This window comes from Apteryx mantelli, chromosome 26 (genome assembly GCF_036417845.1).
Source record: "Apteryx mantelli isolate bAptMan1 chromosome 26, bAptMan1.hap1, whole genome shotgun sequence".
Classification (NCBI taxonomy): Eukaryota; Metazoa; Chordata; class Aves; order Apterygiformes; family Apterygidae; genus Apteryx; species Apteryx mantelli.
In genome coordinates this window covers 3061529-3081453 of record NC_090003.1, presented here as the reverse complement: position 1 = coordinate 3081453, position 19925 = coordinate 3061529, and the positions used below count along the sequence as shown (strand labels likewise).

At 37.5% G+C, this 19925-nt stretch overlaps 1 protein-coding gene and 1 long non-coding RNA gene across 2 annotated transcripts in view; one reads left to right on the top strand and one right to left on the bottom strand.

The window, feature by feature from the left end:
• GNB1 (G protein subunit beta 1) overlaps positions 1-19605 on the bottom strand; it is a 55843-nt gene extending 36238 nt beyond the window's left edge. Inside the window, 1 exon segment of the mRNA XM_013944197.2 lies at positions 19413-19605. The gene's annotated coding sequence lies outside the window, so the exon portion shown is untranslated.
• Positions 19606-19655: 50 nt separating this feature from the next.
• Positions 19656-19925, top strand: part of LOC106485750 (uncharacterized) — a 32025-nt gene continuing 31755 nt past the window's right edge. Inside the window, exon 1 of the long non-coding RNA XR_001292767.2 lies at positions 19656-19852. This is a non-coding gene — a long non-coding RNA (uncharacterized lncRNA). The remainder of the gene's footprint in view (positions 19853-19925) is intronic.

Here is a 19925-nt window from a genome sequence, read left to right as displayed (position 1 = left end):
CAGTAAAGAAGAAGAATTACATAAGCTAAAACTTAGTATCTGTAATTGAATCAATTGTGAATTCACAAATGTCTCATTATTACGTACAGCTCAATTCTTCAAATATGGGTTCCACTTCAATTAGGCAGCTTTCTACAAGGGTTACCGATACTAATACTCGATGGTTTTTGCACTTTTTTTTTTTTTTTTAAACAGAATAACTGACAAAGTTAAGTTATTCAAAAGCTATGTTGTGCTTGCCACATCTGAAGACAAGTTTTCTGATAAGTGTAATCCTTCATCTGTCTCCCATGCATAGGAATTTGTGAGAAAGAATCACAGAATTGTTGAGGTTGGAAGGGACCTCTGGAAATCATCTAGTCCAACCCCTCTGCTGAAGCAGGGTCCTCTAGAGCACGTTGCACAGGACCCCATCCAGATGGCTTTTGAATACCTCCAAGGAAGGAGACTCTGGGCAACCTGTTCCAGTGCTCAAAGTATATTCAGGTTCTGTAGTCCATAACTTCAGAGTGTGCCTATATGAAGTTACAGCCCTATTAAGAATTAACATGTTCATGAATATGAGTGACATTTCCATTGATTTTTTCAAAGTCAAAAATGCAAAGTTTTTGGGATATACTGCTTTCCAATAGGGTATCAGAAACCTGGAAACACTTTACCTCAGAAGAAACGCATACACTTTTTCTACCCTGCTTGATCTAGATCTAGAAAACATTGCATTAGGAAAAGTTTTATTTCCTCACAGCTCCCCAGAACACAGAAATATTCTTGGCTATATAATAAAGGTCAGTTCTATGTACTTTCCAAGTTCTGGCTACATTCTTTCAGCCTGTAACCTTATTCAGACACACAAAAAACCCACATACAACATGAAAATCCCAACATAGCAGGTCTACATGAAACAGCTTCTGACTCATCAACAAGGCCTTCTAGCAGACTGCCTTCAACTCAGCAGCCAGGGCAGTGATTTTACTACTTTAATACATAAGAAAAAACAAACAAAACCCACCATAAATAACTTCTAGTACTCTGCAAAAAGAACAAAACTTTCATTTTGGAAAATCTAGTGTAGAAACCAGATGTTTTAGCTAACCTGGAAAACTTTGATACTTAGAAAACCCCAAATCTTTAAGACATTTTCACATTCGAAGTCCCAAATTTGAGCTATCGTCTCAGAGAAACACTGCATTTTTGCCTCCTCCAAAACTGCTACAGAATAAAACTCATGGAAAAAAAAAAATTAACTAAATGCAAAATCCTCAGTGCTATTATACAGTGATGCAACATGCTACTGAAACTCAAACTCCAACTATATCTGTTTCGCACAACCCACCAGCTTGTGCATGTATATTTAAATTTTCTAGAAGCTGAGTACTCACCACTCCCTATGTTGAACAAGTATTTGAAAATAAGCCTTTAGGATAGTTTACCACTTTCTCAAAATAGAATAATGATCAGCAGAGAACAGCACTCAAGATCTTGGTGGGGACACATGCTTGTAATAAATGGCTCTGTGGTGAATCGGCCAGCCTCCTTCTGCCACCAACAGTGAACAAACTCAAGCTGTTTTCACAGAAGACAGTGTCCTTATGTTGCCAAAATACTCACATTTTCTGAAGCTAATCCCATGACCTACATTTTAAAAATCATAATGATGCAATTTTTAAGCATATAAATCTGGACTGTTACAGGTCACTTCATTAATCCCTTCTAAATGCATCTCCAAGCTGTGTGCATTATTAAAAGTCTTAACTCTAGGTACAGCAGAAAATGTAAAGAATGAAAGAACAAATTATTACAAGTTTAACAGACTACTGAAACCTATATGCCTGAAGGTACACTGTTTAAGAGGGTTCTTATGAGAACTTTAAAGTAGTCCACTGACATTAACATTTTGCTAGCTTGATGATACAAGCCAAAGACTTCTTCACTACATATCTTCTTTTCTGAAGGAAATTCATATTTACAAGAATTCTAACGTCTCCTGATAGGTGACTGGCAATGGGAGCTAGCTTAATTGTAAGAAAAAAAGTTTCAAACGTTCAGCATCAGTTTTCAAAGAAACTTATTTATTAAAAATTTCAAAAGCCAGTACTCCCGTTTTTATTAATTCGTTCAAAATTTTGCAAAATATGCAATTATTCCTTCTGAAGGGCAATCTATTGACAAACCACATTAACTCTGTCAATCTGGCCAGTGATGTTTTTGATTGTCTCTATGGTGGTATAACCCTACTTTCTTGATCTTATCACAATTCAAAAAAAAAAAAAAAGTAAATCAAGAAAATTTAGATGCTAGTGCATAAATTTCTAGCTATATTTATCTCAAAACTAAGTTACTGAAAACTGTCACTTTAACCATGAAGTATCCTCTTAAATAAAAGGAAGCAATTTTCTTCCTTGTCACATACTACTAGACATCTCCCTTCTCTTCAGACTGAGAAAAATAGACAACATTAAAGGAGAATATGTTATTATTAAATAACCAGCACAGAAATGACTAAGCATTTATTACAACAGGCTTCTAGGCTTTTGTTCCTTTACATAGCTAAAATAACCTAAAATTGAAACTTTTTAATTTTTCACTCAGGCTACATTTTTTTTCTTCTATTTTACCAATAAGCCAAAGAAAATATGCATGAAAAAGAAAACATTCATGATTGCTAATGGAAGTTGGAAGAGTATCAGAATGAACGAAAGCCACACCCTAATAACACACACAATCTCTTACTGCATCCAGGTTTCCTTTTTGTATCTTTGTTGCCTTATATAGCAATACTCATTTTGCAGCAAGCAGAAAATATCCTGGTTTGGTGTGTTTTTGTTTCAGATTTCTTAAGAACTAGATTAAGAAGAGAATTAAGACTTAGTCTACGGTTTTTACTTTTCACATAGTAATCTTAAGACCAGAACCCACAGCTTTAAGTTAAAAAACAGATGTGAAAGTAGCTTAGCCTACATGTGAACACAGCAAAACACAACATGCACATAAAATATAATGGATATTTATTATTTTGTTAAGCAAGTTATACCAAACTACCCCTCAGACAGATAAATTAGGTTTTAAAGAATTCAGAGCTACAATTATTTCCATACAGTTACCAAGGCAAGAAGTAGCCACATTAAAAAGTAAAACCACCCTAGAAATTAAAGATTTGATATGTAATATTCTCTGTATAGTATGTATCTAGCTGACATCAGAATCTCAAAAACACTTCAAAAATAATGCGTCTCACTTTTGAAATACTGCCATCTAGATGATGCTCATTTCAGCGCACTTCCTTCTTTCATTTCTCCAGTAGACATGCTACCATTCGGACAATGAAACAAAAGCCAGTCAGAACCATTTCTGAAGGGGCAGAAGGTTTATTAAACCTTCAGCAGTTGCTAAAAGGAACCTCTTTTCCACAGACTTGCAAGGTCGTTTCTATCAAATGAAGAAGCCATCACTGATAAATACAGGTGGTGGGGGGAGGAAACCTTCACAACATAAGGCCCCATGATGGAGCTTAAATCCACTTCATACTATATTCATCTCATCAGATTTTTTTTCATTAGTTGAAAGATCAGTTTTTGCCTTGCACTTCAACTTCATAAATAAGTACAGGTTTAAGGAAGACATTAGAACTCTATCTGCAGAGCCTTACAATAACTGAACATTGGTTAAAAATTGGCGAGGCTCTCCAGTTGCCATTTCTTATGTCAGCTGGCATCTTCCATTGTTTCCTTCAACTCTCACCATTAGTCTTCAGTTTTCACTGGCATTTTTATTTCCTTCGTAAGCTTACCAGAAGCTGTTTACCTCAACAGGGCTGAGCACTTGCACAATAGGGATCTCAGTGCTACTTTTATACTAATACTACTGACTGACACACCACATATCTTGCTATTTAAAACTAATGTTATTGCCACGAACAGAGAAGTAGCTAAAAAAAAAAAGTAGTAATACCTGCATAATTATTACTCAATCCAAACACCTTCTCCCTAACGCAAAGCCAGACAAGCTGCAAAACCAAAAACTTGCTCTTACTAGGCTAACAAACCTCTGCTCTTTAACTGAGAGACAAGTCAAAAATTTTTTAGTTGTTCTCCAAGGCCAAGCAATCTGAATCAACTAGGCTTTTCCACTTGTCCAGATACCACAGTTCATTTACTTCCAACAATTTTTCACAGTAACTATTTATATCCTCTTGGCATTGCGCCAAAGTTACTTACTTTTTTTTTTTGAGGAAACAATTTTTGACATAAGCCCTTTATCATCAGAAATGCTTAAGACCTTTACTTAAGAGAAAAAAAAAGAAGCACAGCAAGAGCTATTTGGAAAGCTGGTAATGATGAGAACAGTTTCATAGTGTGGATTTAGAAGTGTTAAGGAGGCAAAAGAGGGGAACAGGGGTAAAACCATAGGACAAATCAGTCAAAAGAAAGTTGCCTGACACATGAAGTTTACAGAGTAGTTAAATAGAATCATGCAAAAAAAACCAAACCAAAACAAAAAACCCACACTATTTCTTTTCCAGTGGACCTAAAGTAATGCCACAGTATTAGGGTAATACCCTTTCACAAGCTGTGTAAACTCTCACTTAGATCAGTTGAACCTATAGGCAGAAGGCTTAGGGCAGTCTGGAACACAAATTATAAACGGTACACTTTATTCTAATAAATAGAAGCACGCTGTTGTAGGACAAAACAGTTTACACGTCATCCCAGTGTGACAGATCAATAGCATAACATAGCAAACATATAAAAAAAATGCACTTCATATCTAAGCACATATATTTCTTCCTTTTAATAAAGGTCAACCTGCTAGGAACATATTTATTTATGTATTTAAGTTATGGAACCTATGATTTAAGAACATGCCTTGCAAGCTTACAGCCCTATTAAGAATCATCATCTTTGCTAGCTCTCATGAAGTTTCCAAGGATTATTAAAAGAGTCATTTTTGGATATACTCATTTTCCAGCAGGTTTTCAGTTTATGCTCTGTAACCTCAAGTACATTCAAGAAGTCCTCATAAAGACTTATTTCTCTAGCATGATGATGTTCTGTTCAAATTCTCCCCAAATAACTCACATTGGACACTGAGGAGGGCACAGGGCGCAACTGCAACATGTTGAGCTGAATTCACAGGCACGTGAATGGTTAGATGCATAACCTAGCACAGAAATAGGTCATTACACCATTCCTTGTTACCCAAGCAATCAGATGATTCAACCAATGCTCACTGAGGGTGAAAAGGTAAGAGAAGAATAAAAGTATTTTCCAAAGGCCTAAACACTGTCTTTCAGCTCTGTTTGCCAATGCATCTCTCTTGGCATCACCTTCCCACCTACCTTCTCAACCTTGCTAAAAATCATGTATTGTTTCACATATTGCCGTTACAGTGACATCAGTAGGTACATTAAGATCTTTATTACAATGTTAGTATATTAGATTAGAGGAAAAGGGCTATATGAGCACGTATTTACAACACAAAAAAGAGGAAATAAAAATAGCAAAGTCAGACATGAAGAATACTTTTTATATATATAAATATACTTTTTATATATGAAATCAGCAAGACCTATCCAGGCACAAGCATAAAAAAAAGAATGAAACTTCCTATCATAAAAAAGAAAAGATTGTTGCATTTTCTATTTCCCTAAGTTTCAGCTCAACAATTTTATGAGCACAAGCCAAATCATCCATTTCATTTTACATGTCAGCTAGTAAAGAGTCAACTGAGAATCAGTTGCTTCCTATTCACAACATTTAAAAAAAAAGTATGAGTGTGTGTGTGTATGTATACACACACACACACACACACACACACAACTGACTGGCTATTTCTACCAATTTTGAATGGTTTGAATTTCAAGAATGTATTCATAAACATTGCTAAGTGTAGCACTTTGAAAGTTAATCAAATAAACATATTCTTTTCCTGAGCCAAGCAAGCCATTTACAGATACAGAAAGGTCTTTTATGGGCAATCAATTCTGCTTCTGAAAAGTGTGTCCCTCACTCATTCAAGTAGGCACACTGACTTCAGTTGAGATAGTCACATGCTTACATGTCTTATTGGTCTATGGTCATCAGAACACTAATGAAAAATGTTTTCAGAAGCAGAAAGATAATTTCTATTCTATCAAATCTGCACTGTACTTTACAAGATGGACCAAGAAGCTCCACACCAAATGCCTTTTAATATTAGGGTCCAATCTTGAAATTACTTCAGCAACATAGCTTCTTGTCTCAGCTCTTAGACTGACTTTGAGAAAGTAAGCAAGAGGATTGCTTTACTAAAAACACAACCATCTAGGATGGGCTGGACAAGGGCTTAACAACTACCTTCTGACCCCCATAACTACTATCACATCCTGCATGGACAAAAATATGGTAGTAAAGTCATTTGAACAAAAACTATCTGCTCCATTTGTGTGTCTGTCACCCTGACTATACACAGCAGCCTCAGAGATCATCAGAAAGGAAAATACTTCTTTACAACTATCTGTGTTCAAGACATTATCTGAACAGCCAATTAAAAAAAGAAAGAAAAGAATTGTACTGAAATAAGAATTTAGTTATTCAAACAGTATGCTGGACTTGAGTAAAAGTTTAACATAGCATTTTTAGAATGAAGTTAAGCTATTCCCATTCATGAAATAACTGATTTCCAGTACAAGCCTGAAGTTAAAAAAAATTTAAATGAACCTTAAAACCAACAAAAATATTCTATGCATACAGTAGATAATCTCTACTGAGGATTCTTTTAAAGTATGGCATGATTTCCTTAATCTTTATACCCAAAATAGATTGAGCAATACTTTGTTCTCTAGCCCTGCAATCAGCATAATCCATCTTTAGTCAAGATGCATGCAGTTTCATTTAGTTCTCATAGCAACGATTTATACCCAATAGTAGCTCATTGATTTCTCCCAGCAATTGCTCTATTTTGATATTTACTGCTGATATAAAATAAAGTTAAGGTACAGCAGAACAACAAGAAAAGCAAGACTGAAAGACTGAAAAGTAGAACACAGGAGACCTCCAAGTCATTAGACAGAGAAGGGGTGTTTTGGAATACACAATGTAGCAATGCTTAATACTGATACAAAAGGTAAACTTCAAGTACAACCCAGGGACAGTACTACAACAGAAAACACAAAGGTACAACAGGAAATACTTGCTTTCACATTCCTCTTTTCATAGTATTGTGTTCACCCTTTTACAACATTCAGCATTAGTCTTTAGGTAGCAGTTGTATTCTTCCAGATACTATACATCTGGGTAAGTGATCAAAACAGAGAAAAATAAGAACAAAATAACATGAAAAGAAAATGGGGAAAGGACTTCTAGGGATGGGGGCCAGAGGGAATTAAATAAGCCAAAAGTAAAAGTATCATAGGACAACCTGATTTATTTCAGGGCAAAAAAACAAGTGTAAAGTAAAGCCAAGGAAGTAAATCCTGTTTAACAAAGACAGTAGCAATATGGTAATGTTAGCTGAAACACCTGTAATTCATGAGGTTCAGCACTGATTTCCTAGATCCTCTGCTCACTTTATACAAGCACACTTTCATGTTTATTTGGAGCTGCTCAGTACTACTGTTGTGCAAGTCTGTGTGGAGTTTTGGGGAAAGGAATTTTTTTTTTTTCTTTAAACATAAAACACACTAACTGCAGTAAATAATGTATCATCTTGGTGCTTTAAAAATGGAAGCAAAGGGATTTGAAGACAGACCACTTCCACCTTACCTAGCACATTCAGGATTCTGACATGGGAACAACACAGTCATAGTAGTTCCCATCTCTAGCTTCCACCTTATCTTTCTTTTAAGTTCCTGCACCTGCTCTAAGAAGAGCTGAGCTGCTCATTAACCAGCACCTGAACATTCACAGTTTACAGCACAGTGCATGACAGGAAACTATCTCCCATCTTGGTTTCCTTAATATGCTGGGTTGTGAACTGGCAAGGCAGTTGCTGATTCACAGATGTCTATGCCACTCTTTGCAACAGAAGCAGGAATAAATGCAGTTTCCCCAGAGTGAGCCCTTTAGAGTTTTGATTCAGAACTGCAAGGATATGGAACAAAAAGCTACTACAGGACAAATTAGACTGAAATTTCAGACCCAAGTCTTGAACTCTCGATGGTACATATCCAGGTAAACAGGCAGTCACTGCTAGTTGGGTAATACAGCTTAACATCCCACCTTAACCCAGGAAAACCTGTTCACATACTTTACTTTTAATTCCCAGATAAGCAGCCAAAAGGAATTTCCCAAAGCCTGATTTACTACGAGTTCTGTCTTTTGATATGAGTTAAGGGGAAGAGAGGTGAACATAGACCAAAAGTGAACAAGAGGATTACTGGGCATCTTCTCACATCTAAGGAATTGCCCAAGATTTCCAAAGTGTTTTGAAGAACTTCCTCCCATTTTTAAAGTTTCTGAGTTTATAGCATTTAAGATGCTTCCCCCTTTTCTTCAAGATTTTACTCCATTTGATTATAGGAGATGGATTATTCTTTTTGAAAAAATTACATAATTGAATCTTCAATTTGTGGTACTTCATAAATAGTAAGAGAACTTGAATACGAAGACATCCAAGTACTCACACCTATGAACTACTGTGCTCAGATATAACACCTTTAAAGTGCAGGTTCTGCAAGACTTTGTGTTTATAGGACAGACTGAAGTACTTCCTGAAACACTGAAGCTTCATATACTGCCTACAGGCACAAGAATAAAGGAAGATTTTAAATTGATGTGGCATTAATCAATCTGATTTAACTTTCCAAAGCGCCCTTGGAATTTAAGAGTTTTCATATATGAAAAGCCATTCCCTCCCCAATCCCCTGACTTCTCAAGCATCCATTAACACATACTATTCTGTCAAGCTTTTAAATCTGTTAAGGTGTTCCTGTTCAAAATTACTTCACTTTCTGCAAGTGTTTTACAGTCTTTTAACCAATTCAAAATACTGTAAGTTAACTTTTAACTAAGTAAAGCCTGACACAAGTGTGATCAACTGCAGATTGATTATGGCTTTAAAAACAGTTTTTCCTACAGTAAGAGCCTAAATTATGGAAAACTAAAGAACAGCTACACAAACTGATGCCTAAACTATTAGGGAATGTACTTCTTAAGCAAAATACCTTCAGAGTGGTTTAATTTTCTACCCAGCTGATACTCAGTGCAAGAGATGTGCCACTGCTTTTTTCCTCATTTGTTAAGAAGCATCACTGAATGCAGCACAAGATGAAATTTACAAGTTTAATAAACAATCTTCCTATGGTATTGCTGTTAAGCACTGAGCAAGGATCCTTGCTCAGTGCTTACAGCTTTCAAACACCAACCTTCAAGGGAAAAAAACTTCACATTTCAGAAATAGCTACAAATAAATCTCATTTCAATGACAAAACAGTTCATTTCTTGCCCCAGTGAGAGACTTCAGGACAATATCACTTTTCAGTACCACCTTGCTTTTCTATACCATTCTCATCTGTGCACAATAATTTCAAATACTGGAAGGTTAACTGGTGCTCACAAAGGAAGTTCAACAGTTAACTGTCAAGCCAAAAAAAAAAAAAAAAAAAAAGTGTCAAGTTTACTCTAGACCAACCTTGAAATCCCCATTTTATGAGAGATCCAGGTGGACTACAGCCATTTGATTTCAAATAGTTAAGTTTAAAATAAAGAAATCTTTATTTCAATCTTGGCAGAAGCCCATGATTACTACAATTGTTTCCAAGTCAGAACATTTTTGTCATCTAGTGTATGGCTCCAATGTGTATTATCTACAGAGTAGTTCACCTAATGTATAACTTAAAACACATATTTACGGGCCATTCATCCACCAAATCCCAGAGCAGTTACTATTGGGTTTTGAGGAGCAAGAAATGCAGTTCTGACTAAATTCTCAGGCATAAAAGATCTATAAACCACTTTTATAAAGATCTATAAACTACTACCTGGATAGCATCTGCTGGCTTGTAGCAAAATCCAGGATTTTGTAACCTGAAGCACAATTAAGTTGCTATAAGCATTAAGTGAGCTGTTCTTGATCTTTGTACAAACAACACCTTTGCTAAAGAGATAGCAGTGAATCTGTCCAAGTCTTCAGTAGTTTACCACTTTACAAAGAATGCGCAACCAGAATATCAAGCATATGTTCCAACAAAAACACTTCTTTAATTAGTAGGGTATAATTATTTTTAGTACCAAAGGTTTCAGCAGACTATCACGACTACTTTGCTTTTCTAGGCTAACAGAAAGAAATTACCACCACCCCAAACATTTGTTAGGGTATCTGGAGAAAAAAAGTTTTGGAAGCTAACAGCAAGTATCCAAGAGGACCATAATCAGATTTCTTCTCAGCATCTTGAAGCGTGCATATGCCTGCCTTGTTGAGTACTATTACCTTATTTATGAGAAACAGAACACATACTAAGTTTTGTATTATGCAGTTAAAAGTCCTGATATTTTACATACTGAAACTTAAGCTTATGTATTTTTTACTTTTAAATTCTGCATTGCTATGCTCAACATCTAACACACACACTTGGATGTTAACTAAAAATGCATTAGCTTAACAATTTAAATAAACCTAAATGGAACAGAACTAATTGCATATGCGGCAAAAAACAGATTCATCGCTCTAGTCTGCGCCACAGAGAAATCTTACCAGAAATTATTTATATTGTACACTGATATCACACTAAGAAATAGCATTGACCAGAAGTCCTCAAGCTTGCTGAGTGAACGTTTCTGCCTGCCCTTAAGAGTTTTTCTACTAAAGATAACAAAACATTAACTTTTAAGATCTATGCACCAGCAAGAGGCACATTCATATCTTCCATACACTTCTAATTGTGCAGCTCTGAACAGCCTCCTACTGCTCAACTGTTTCAGGAAATCACACTTAAATACCTACAATAGCCCAAATAGGTGGGCTGAATACAAAGTGTTCAGATTGTAAAACAGCATTTACCAGAGCAGTCAAAATTCCTCTAACTCCAAAAAGCAAGACATATTCCCCTCCAGTTACAGAAGAACAGCAATACCTCTGTAGTGACCTGCAAGGCAGGGCATCTGGACAGGTACAAGCATTCTAAATTACCTCCAAAAACATCTGTAGGCTCAACAACCTGCTCAATAATTCTCAGTAAGAAGTCCAGCAAAATACATCCCATGTTACCACAGACATTTTAATGAGAAAGTCCCTGCAATGAAGTGTACACCTTCAATACAGGGCATTCATATTGAAGTTTCCAAGATAGTTAAACTGCAATTTTAAAGTGAATAATTACAAATCCATTTGTCAGAAGTGCTGGAAATCTGTTTAAAATCTGCTTCAAAAACAGATTTCCAACACTGAGATTTTGTTCTGCAAAAATAAAACAAAATCCACTCAGCTTGTCAAATGGTTTTGCAAATAATTTTAGGTTACCTCTACTATTGACATATTCCAATAAATCTTAAAATATTTCCAGGCTGAACATAAAGCATATGTTAGTGAACAGACTTAAGATGGCTCCCTAAATCTGACCATAGATAGGCAAAAAGGGTCAGAAAAGCAGGAAGAACATAAGATGCACAGAATTAACAACTCACCTGCAATAGTTTCACAACAGAAACTTTCTGTACAAAAGAAAAGTAAAAACTGATACCACCTGTTGTAATTAAGCCTACTGTGACAAGAAAAAAAAATAACACACACATAAGGCATTGCTTTCCTGTCAGTGATGTCAGCTTTGTGGGTGTGGTTGTTCACCTTTCTGGAAGTAATATCAGAGCCTGGCAAAATTTCTTTAGTTCCCCATACTCAATATATTTTGATTTCAGAGTAAGGATAAACAAAATCAGCACTAATACCTAGACTGGTAAAACATTCACAACTACTTTGAAAGGCTGTGTGCAGGAGTTTCTAGAGCTAAACATTTTGCTTTTACACTTTTTTACTCAGGCGATGAGGACAAGGGGGCAGAGGAGGAATAAAAAGCTGTTAATAGTGACAAAAATCCTTATATAGTTTTTAATACAATAATGCATTACAGAAAGCTGCATGAAAATATATGTTTGTCATCCATAACTCATGTTTTCTTTTTGGGCACCTGGCAGACAGTACTGCAATTTCCAAGAAGAGAGCAAAATGATATTCTCATCTGAGGAAAAGTTTATCATAAATATAATTGGCAAGAAATTTTAAGCAAATTTTTCTGTTCCTCAGATCAGTGTAGGAACATGCAGAAAAAATGGTTAGCTATCTAGATTTCAATTAATCCTTATAACATATAAAAGGTATTCCTTTTCTACACAGAGAATCTTTAGAAATTGAAGTGATTATATAGGCTGAACTTTTACTTAAATAAAAATATATTTTTAAATTAAACAGCGCTTCATACAATCTCCTTACTGCAATGAACAGCATCTCATTTAAACAACACTTAGTTCTTTTAATCATTCTCTTTCCCTTTATTCTCTGCTGATTTTTCTCCCTCTTCAAGTTCTAAATAATATCTATGAAAGTATTAAGTTGAATATTATCCTGCCTTTAGCACTGTCAGGTATAGAACTATCTCATATCTTGTCTCCTTTACGTTCTCTCAGATCACCTTCTTCAAATCTTTGGCCTCATTTTCATTTAGCCATTAGGACGATTCCAAAACTGACAAGGCACACAAAGATCTATTTTTAACCCTCAAGTCCAATCAAATCAAAAATAACTATAGCTCTTCCCCCATAAGTCTGTGACTAGTGACAAAAATATCATTTAAAAATACTTAAGCCAAAACATTTAGAAAAAAGAATTTTAAAACAGATCTATCCAAATATTCAAGTCAGTAAGAAATCTCAGTGATCTTGGTATTAACCTACACAGATTGCTTTTCCACAAGCCAAACAAGGCTCAGACTCGTGAGCAAGTTTCTAGTATTAATTGATCCACAGTATTCATCTATATGCACACTTTAAGCCTACACTGAGTCTCAGATACTGGAATTAATTTAGTCCTCAATGAAAAAGGACTATACTTATTTGAATAACCTTGCATTTATCTTGAGTGCAGACATGGATAATTACCATGGACCAACTGACAAAGGGTAACTTATTCATTAATCCAAAGCCAGGTCTTTTGAACACCTGCAACCTCTTCTCAAGCATTCCCATTTTAAAACAGCTACAATAATTTGTATTTCTTGTTTTCAGTAAGGCTTAATCTGTCAATATCCAAACAACTGAAGCATTTGCTGCATAACTGCTTTCGCAAACACTTATTTATTCCTGCTTCTCCCTACCCCCCAAAAATTGAAGAAACATTTCAATAACAGATCAACATGTAAAATTTATGTGCAATCCTTATTTTGTCACTTAAAAATTTTAAGAACCAAACAAATAAGTGTTCAGGCCTGTGCTGAAAATCCTGGACAGTATTTAGGGTCATTATTTCCATGATTCACTACATATTACACTTCTGTGACATCCCAAAAATGTATTGTACCTTACATGTACTGATTATCATGCAGATACCTAATTACATCATCCCTGGTAATACTGAGCATATGATATGCAAAACAAGCAACACCAAGTCTCAGTTGTTTCCAGATAAACATAAATAAATATTGTCATGTCATTACTCTCTAGCTGGGTTCAAGAAGAAATGAGTTCTGGGTGCCTAGAGACATATTAGGAAGTGTAAACATTGCCCCCTCCACCTAAACACTCAAGGTTTCAGCTGCAGTCTTCCAAACAAGCAGAAATATTTCATTACATTTCAAGAGAGTTACATATCGTATGACATTATATGCCACTCTATAATAAATCTAGTAGCTGCCAAAAGCACTTGATACAAATGAATACCGTTTGGCAAGATATTCATTATAAAGTATATGTTCTAGAAGGCCAGTGTTAAAAAACAGGCCAATAACATATCTGGCCTTTGTGTATTTCTATTCAAAGACTAACCATCTCCTGTCTGCGTGTCTGTCTGTCTCTCTCTCTCTCTCCCTCCCCCTTCCTCTCCCCCTCTGCCTCCCTCTCCTTGAAGATTCCTAGTGTTTTAATAAAAATGCAGTATTTTACTTGAAAAGCTTTTTTGGAATGTCCACTTTTTTGTACTAGGAAGTCTTCCATGGAAATTTACATTGATTATTTTAGCATCTAAAGTAAAGGTACTGTTAGTAGCCAGCTCAAAGCTTTTAAAAAGCTCTTAATGTTCTGCTGAACTACCAGTTGGCTCTAGTATCTAGTGATTTTGAATACATTTCTGTTTAGCAAAAAACAACGCCCCCCCCACACACAAGCCCCACAATACTAGATACCCTGTGAAGAAATAATAAACTTAGATGCTATGTTAAATAGAAATGCAGGGGCTTGGGTGTATTTTTGTTTTTTTATCATGACTTTGGCCAATACTAGTTCCAACATTATCAGTGGAGAGAAAAAAAATATGACTTAAATCTGTATTCTTTTCATTTTGAGTCTGTATTTTAAGGAATCAAGAGAATCCCTTAAAATTTCCACTTCATCTTGATTCAAACGTTTAAGTAAAATTTCACTAACACAAGCTAGTTAGTTTTAAGGTTACACGTATTTTCCCAACATAATCAGCAATATTACGTTGTAAAAAATATCCAAAATACAGGCATACTGCAGTCATTAGAGGCTCCAAAGAAGATTCACCTAAGCTTAATTCAACCACTCGAATGCATGATTTCTCATTTCCACTTGTTAATAACAAACTAGTGCTAAATGGAAGTCTTGAAACAATATGGTATGCCATATGGCTAAAACTGGATATTAAAATTGCGAATATCAATTACCAATCCACTAATGCAGAGAGCCAAAATCCATGAACAGCAAGAATTTAATCCAATTCAGCAACTAAAACATGAGCCAAGACTGACATACAGGAGACAAGTCTACAGCAGCTTTCACAGAACGGAAGCAACTCCAGCTTTATTGCACATACTTTTATCTGCAAATATTTTTATTGCAATTTTATTGCAAAAACTACATAATTAACTAAATGCAAGTTTGTTAACATTCTTAGCTACAGCAATAGGCAATATGAGAATCTGTGAAGTCTACACACTCAAGCTTTTACACTTACTGGTATCTCATTTCACATTGTGATTGAGAAATCACAACCAAGAAGCGTGACTACTAAGAAGGAACAGTTATAATTGTTTTTTACATGACCAAACTGAAGCCTTCATAACACCAGGAAGTTATTACATACTGTAGCCAGAAACATCTTGTCTAATTTCAAGAAAGGGCATCCTACAAACACAAGATGATACATATTTTTACTATAACTAAAATAACCCTGAAGTAATTGTATTAACATGGTTGGTTTATCAACACAAAACAACAAACCACTCTTCACATTCCAGGGTAATTTTTAAGAATTTTAATAGTCTAAGTATACTAGTTATAATTATTTTAGTTCTAAAAGTTATAATAGCATAGAGAATGTTGACTCCTAGATGATGCTACAAATAATTCTACACTGTAAGTTCTACACACTTCATAATTATACAAAACTTCATTATTTACTTTCACATGAAGAAATAAGTTCTTGTTAAGTCTAAATACCATGCTTTCAAATTTCTTCAAAGCAAAGAAGTAATTTTAAAACTGTTCCATTAGAATTTACTGTGGATTTCTAACTCTACACACTGCCAAAAACTTCACGACAGGATGCTTGCTACATACTGACCGAGCAACTGCAACAACTAAAGGATAAATGCAACTTATCTTATTCAATACAGGATCCCACTTCACCCTCCCCCTTCCTGATCCTGTAGTAAAAGGCCAAAGTACCACTATGGAAAGATTGCACAGGTAGTTGCAAGTTCAACAGCAAATTAAAAGTATCAACAAACAGAATAAACAATTTCTTAAACAAGTATTCTTGTTTAAAAAAAATTGTTCTTGAACTAGTAGATGAATAAAATACATTTAGCTAATTTCAGCATTTACCTTTTTTTTTTTTTCCCCTCCTCAAAACAAAAGCCTCAACTGCAAATTAGCTCTTCTGTTTCCTGCTTTCCCTCTGCACTAACTACAGATGGGTTATTACAGTAAAGAACAAACATCTAATTATACATAAAGTCATAGATAAACAGAACTAAAAGTCTTGGTATTACCAAAGGTTTGGAGTTCATTTGAATACAGGAGACATAACATAACCAAGTCTTATTTTTCCTGCTATGGCAGTGTATTATTTTAAGCCTGAGAATAAGTCTGGTATATCAAATATTAACTACAGTACCTAAATAAAATAGCCTGGTTAAGAAGGTTGGTACTATAGTAAAATATCATAAGTTACAACTGAAAGCCCATTTTTTAAAAGATATTAAAAACAGTACATAAAAGCTTTTAGAAATCTCTAATATCATTTTAAAATATGATATCCTGACAGATGCAGCACTGTTAACATCCCAAAAAATCTTTCTTACCCTTCTCCATAAAGAGAGTAATTACCTATAATATGTCAATAATTTCAGGACAAAAGCAGTTTTAAAAGACTTCACAAATCATGAGGATTTTGAAGCAGATGGGAGACTTTTATATTACAAAAAGGATGACTGTCTACATGGGGTCTGATGATTACTTGGCTGGTAGAGAACCAGCAACAGTACACAGCCCTAGCAGAAGCTTTGCATATCTATGTTCTAAATTTTAAATATTTTTCAGCAACATGCTTATGGAAAAACAAAGATCATTTTGATGACATTGAGCAGGCGCTGGAAGGTAAAATAGAAAATCATGTCACCCTTTTATCCAGTAACAGCCTACGTGAACATTTCACTAAAACTATTTACTCCTCCCACCTAGTTGCCAATCTGGAGAGGCTTGCAAAATTAAGAAAACCTACAGATTTCTTGTAACAATCTTCCAAATGGTCCTCCCACCCCCACCTCAAAAAAGAAGAAAGCAAACAGAATCAGAAGTAAATCTAAAACACAATTACGGAATAAGATCTAACTGGCAAGGCTGTGGTGAGGAGGAGTTGAAAAATGAGAGCTGCCTTGCTGCAAACGCCATCTTGTTGCAGTTATTGGGCCCGGGCACAGAAGGATCCATTCATTCACAGCAAAAAGAAAATCAAACACACACCCTGGCTAATCTGCAGCCACCAAAACAACTACACTATTATCATCCCTTCTTTCTCTTCTCCTAAAGGACACAGAGGGGGAAAATACACTGTATCTAAGACGACTAATATACTACACTTAGAACTAGTTTAGATTTTAATGCAATATCTTAATTTTCTCACATGCTTTTTACATGCATATCGACAGCGTTTTGTTTTGATTCACATCCTTGTGTTTTAGCAGACCGGCTTAAAATAGGGAATAAACCTTCCATAATTAGGTGCAGATATTTTACAGGATCTGCAATAGCTACAAAATGCTTAATTTTTATTTTCAGTTTCAAATGACCTCTCCAAGTTGAGCCAGCTATTCTCAAAAGCTGTTTCAATAATCATTTAAGCCTTATTTTTACAGTCCTTTCCTCCTATTTTCCACTGCGAAGACCATACATAACGTGGCAGTCAGTACCCTAGAAAGGATGCCTTATTTAAAATAAGGAGTCCCAACTATGACTTTGTTAGAGAATAATGAAATATCACATTCGTTAAAATTTCAGCTCATCTTCACGAATGATAAATTGACACCTTAGAATAACCTCTATATCATTCTGATTTTCTTCTGGACAAGATTTTTTTTAATAAAATGTCTTGCCTCTTTCATATTTATACACAAGACTCTATACATCTTCATTTTTATACAAAGCTGTAGAGCTAGAATAAAAACCCTACACCTTAAGAATCCCCTTGTACGAGTAAAAAAAATTAATATTGAAATCTTTTCAATGATAAGTTCGGTACTGAAATAATATTTTAATAACACTTCCGAGGATAAAACTTCATTTTTCTATTGTAGTAAACACCCTCCATGATCTTCATTATTGCTGTTACGGGCACACAGAAATATGCAGCACCATAATAAGATGGGGAAACAAATATGCAGGCTAAACACATCCTCATCCCTGATTTTTAAAAGAGAACAAAACATTTTCTGCCCCTTCCTCCCCCAGTATAAGCAGCATAAACCCAATCTTCAAGCCCCAGATGTTCCTTCCCTTCACTGAACTGGGGGCTGCTAGAAGCAGTCTTACCCTGTTTGTCTCACCCCTGTCTCCTCTTAATCAGTTTTCCACCATTACAGCAGACACCATTGCTTTTTCTTGAATCTGTCTCCAAATAGTCCCTCTGTAGGCTTGATCTCTCTGGAAACTCACCTTTTATACCTTAACACACAAGAAAATACCCTAAACCGTCTAACATAGATCACTACAGCCTAATTATAATTAAAAATGGAACCCCGCAAAAATCCAAGGTCTCCTCCCTTTTCGCCTTAAAACCTTCAAGAGAAAAATCAGTCCCACCCACACCTTTTTCTCCTCCTCCTCTACCAGCTACAAACACACTTCTTTTTTAGGGGAAGCTCAAGTATCGAAGAGGTGGGAAAGCGCGGGGGGAGGGGGGGATTATTTCCAATCTCGCTATGCAAAGAGGTGGACAAACCATTAACTGCCCTTCCTTCTTGCGGGGGCAAAGAAAGGGTGGGCGAAGAGGAGGGTACCGGCGTGGAGAGTGGGGGGGAGGTACAAACAGGAGCTCCGAGGTAATAAGATTGAAGAGGAGCAGCGGAAAGGGAGAAAGAAGGAAAAGAGAAGTGCATTAGCAATGGGGAAGAATGGGGGAGGGTGGTAGCGTGGAAGCCGCGGAGAGGAAGAAGAAACCGGGGATGGAAGGGAGAGCTGGGGGAAGGGCCGGGAGCGGCCAAGGGGACGGGGCGGCGGGAAGATGGCTTCGGGGTGGGGCTGGGATACGGACGAGAGACTCATGGAACCAAGCGGAGGTGAAGGGGCACCGGCGACCACAGGGCTTTAGCGCGGACCGTCCCCTACCCCCACCCGCCCTCCTCTCCCCTCAGACGGTTACCTGCCCTTCCGGCCGCTGCTCATTAACGGGGCCGGTATGTCCGCCGCCCGCGGCCCCTGCCTGCTCTGGTTGCGCCCCCGCGGGCTGGGGAGGGGAAGGGGGGCGGAGGAGGAGGGGAGCCGTTCGCGCTGTGTCTGGCTGGTCCCGGGGAGATCGCAGTTCAGGCGGGGGGGAGGGGTCGGGAGTCGGAAGGAGAGGGCGGCGGGGGGGGGGTCGCTGGGTCTCGGCTCCTCCTCGTTTGCTTGGTCCCCGCTCAGCTCCCCGCAGCCATCGGGAAGCGAGAGCCTGGGCGCGGTAACCTCCCCCCCCTCCGCCCCGCCCGTGCTGCCCGGCCGGGAAACCCCGGCTCGGCTCGGCGCTCCGCCCCGCCCCGCCACCACCCCCGGCACCGCCCCGCCCTGCCCCCCTCGCACCTCCGGGTGGCGGCAAGCCTAGGCCCCGCTGCGCTGGAGGCCACGCTGCCTCGACGGTGACACGCCAGCACGGCCGGGAGGGCCGTGGCTACGGTGCGCGGGCCTAGCGGGCCGCTTCCCCACACACACGAACACCCGCAGGAAAGCAACACCGTTTCAGCCAGGCCCTCAGCGAGCGGGCGGGGCGGCAAGCCGTGGGGTGGGTGAAGCAAGCATTTAGTCGACAGGAAGGGGGACTCGATCAACTGTCCGTCTTCCTCCTCCCGCCCATTCTGTTTTGGTTCGTCCCCGTTGCCGGGTGCTTCCTCCCCGGAGCGCGAACAAAGGGCGAGGGCCGAGCAGTTTCGCTTTCTGCCCTGCCGCGCCGTCGTATCGCGCCCAGGCTGCCTTTCTGCGGGGCGCTGCGGGCCTCCGCAGATTTCAAAACGTGGCATGGGCAAGTATGTCCGCATAAAAAAATAAGATAATTAAAAAAAAAAAGAAAACAGACCCCCCCCAAACTAAATTGTTTAA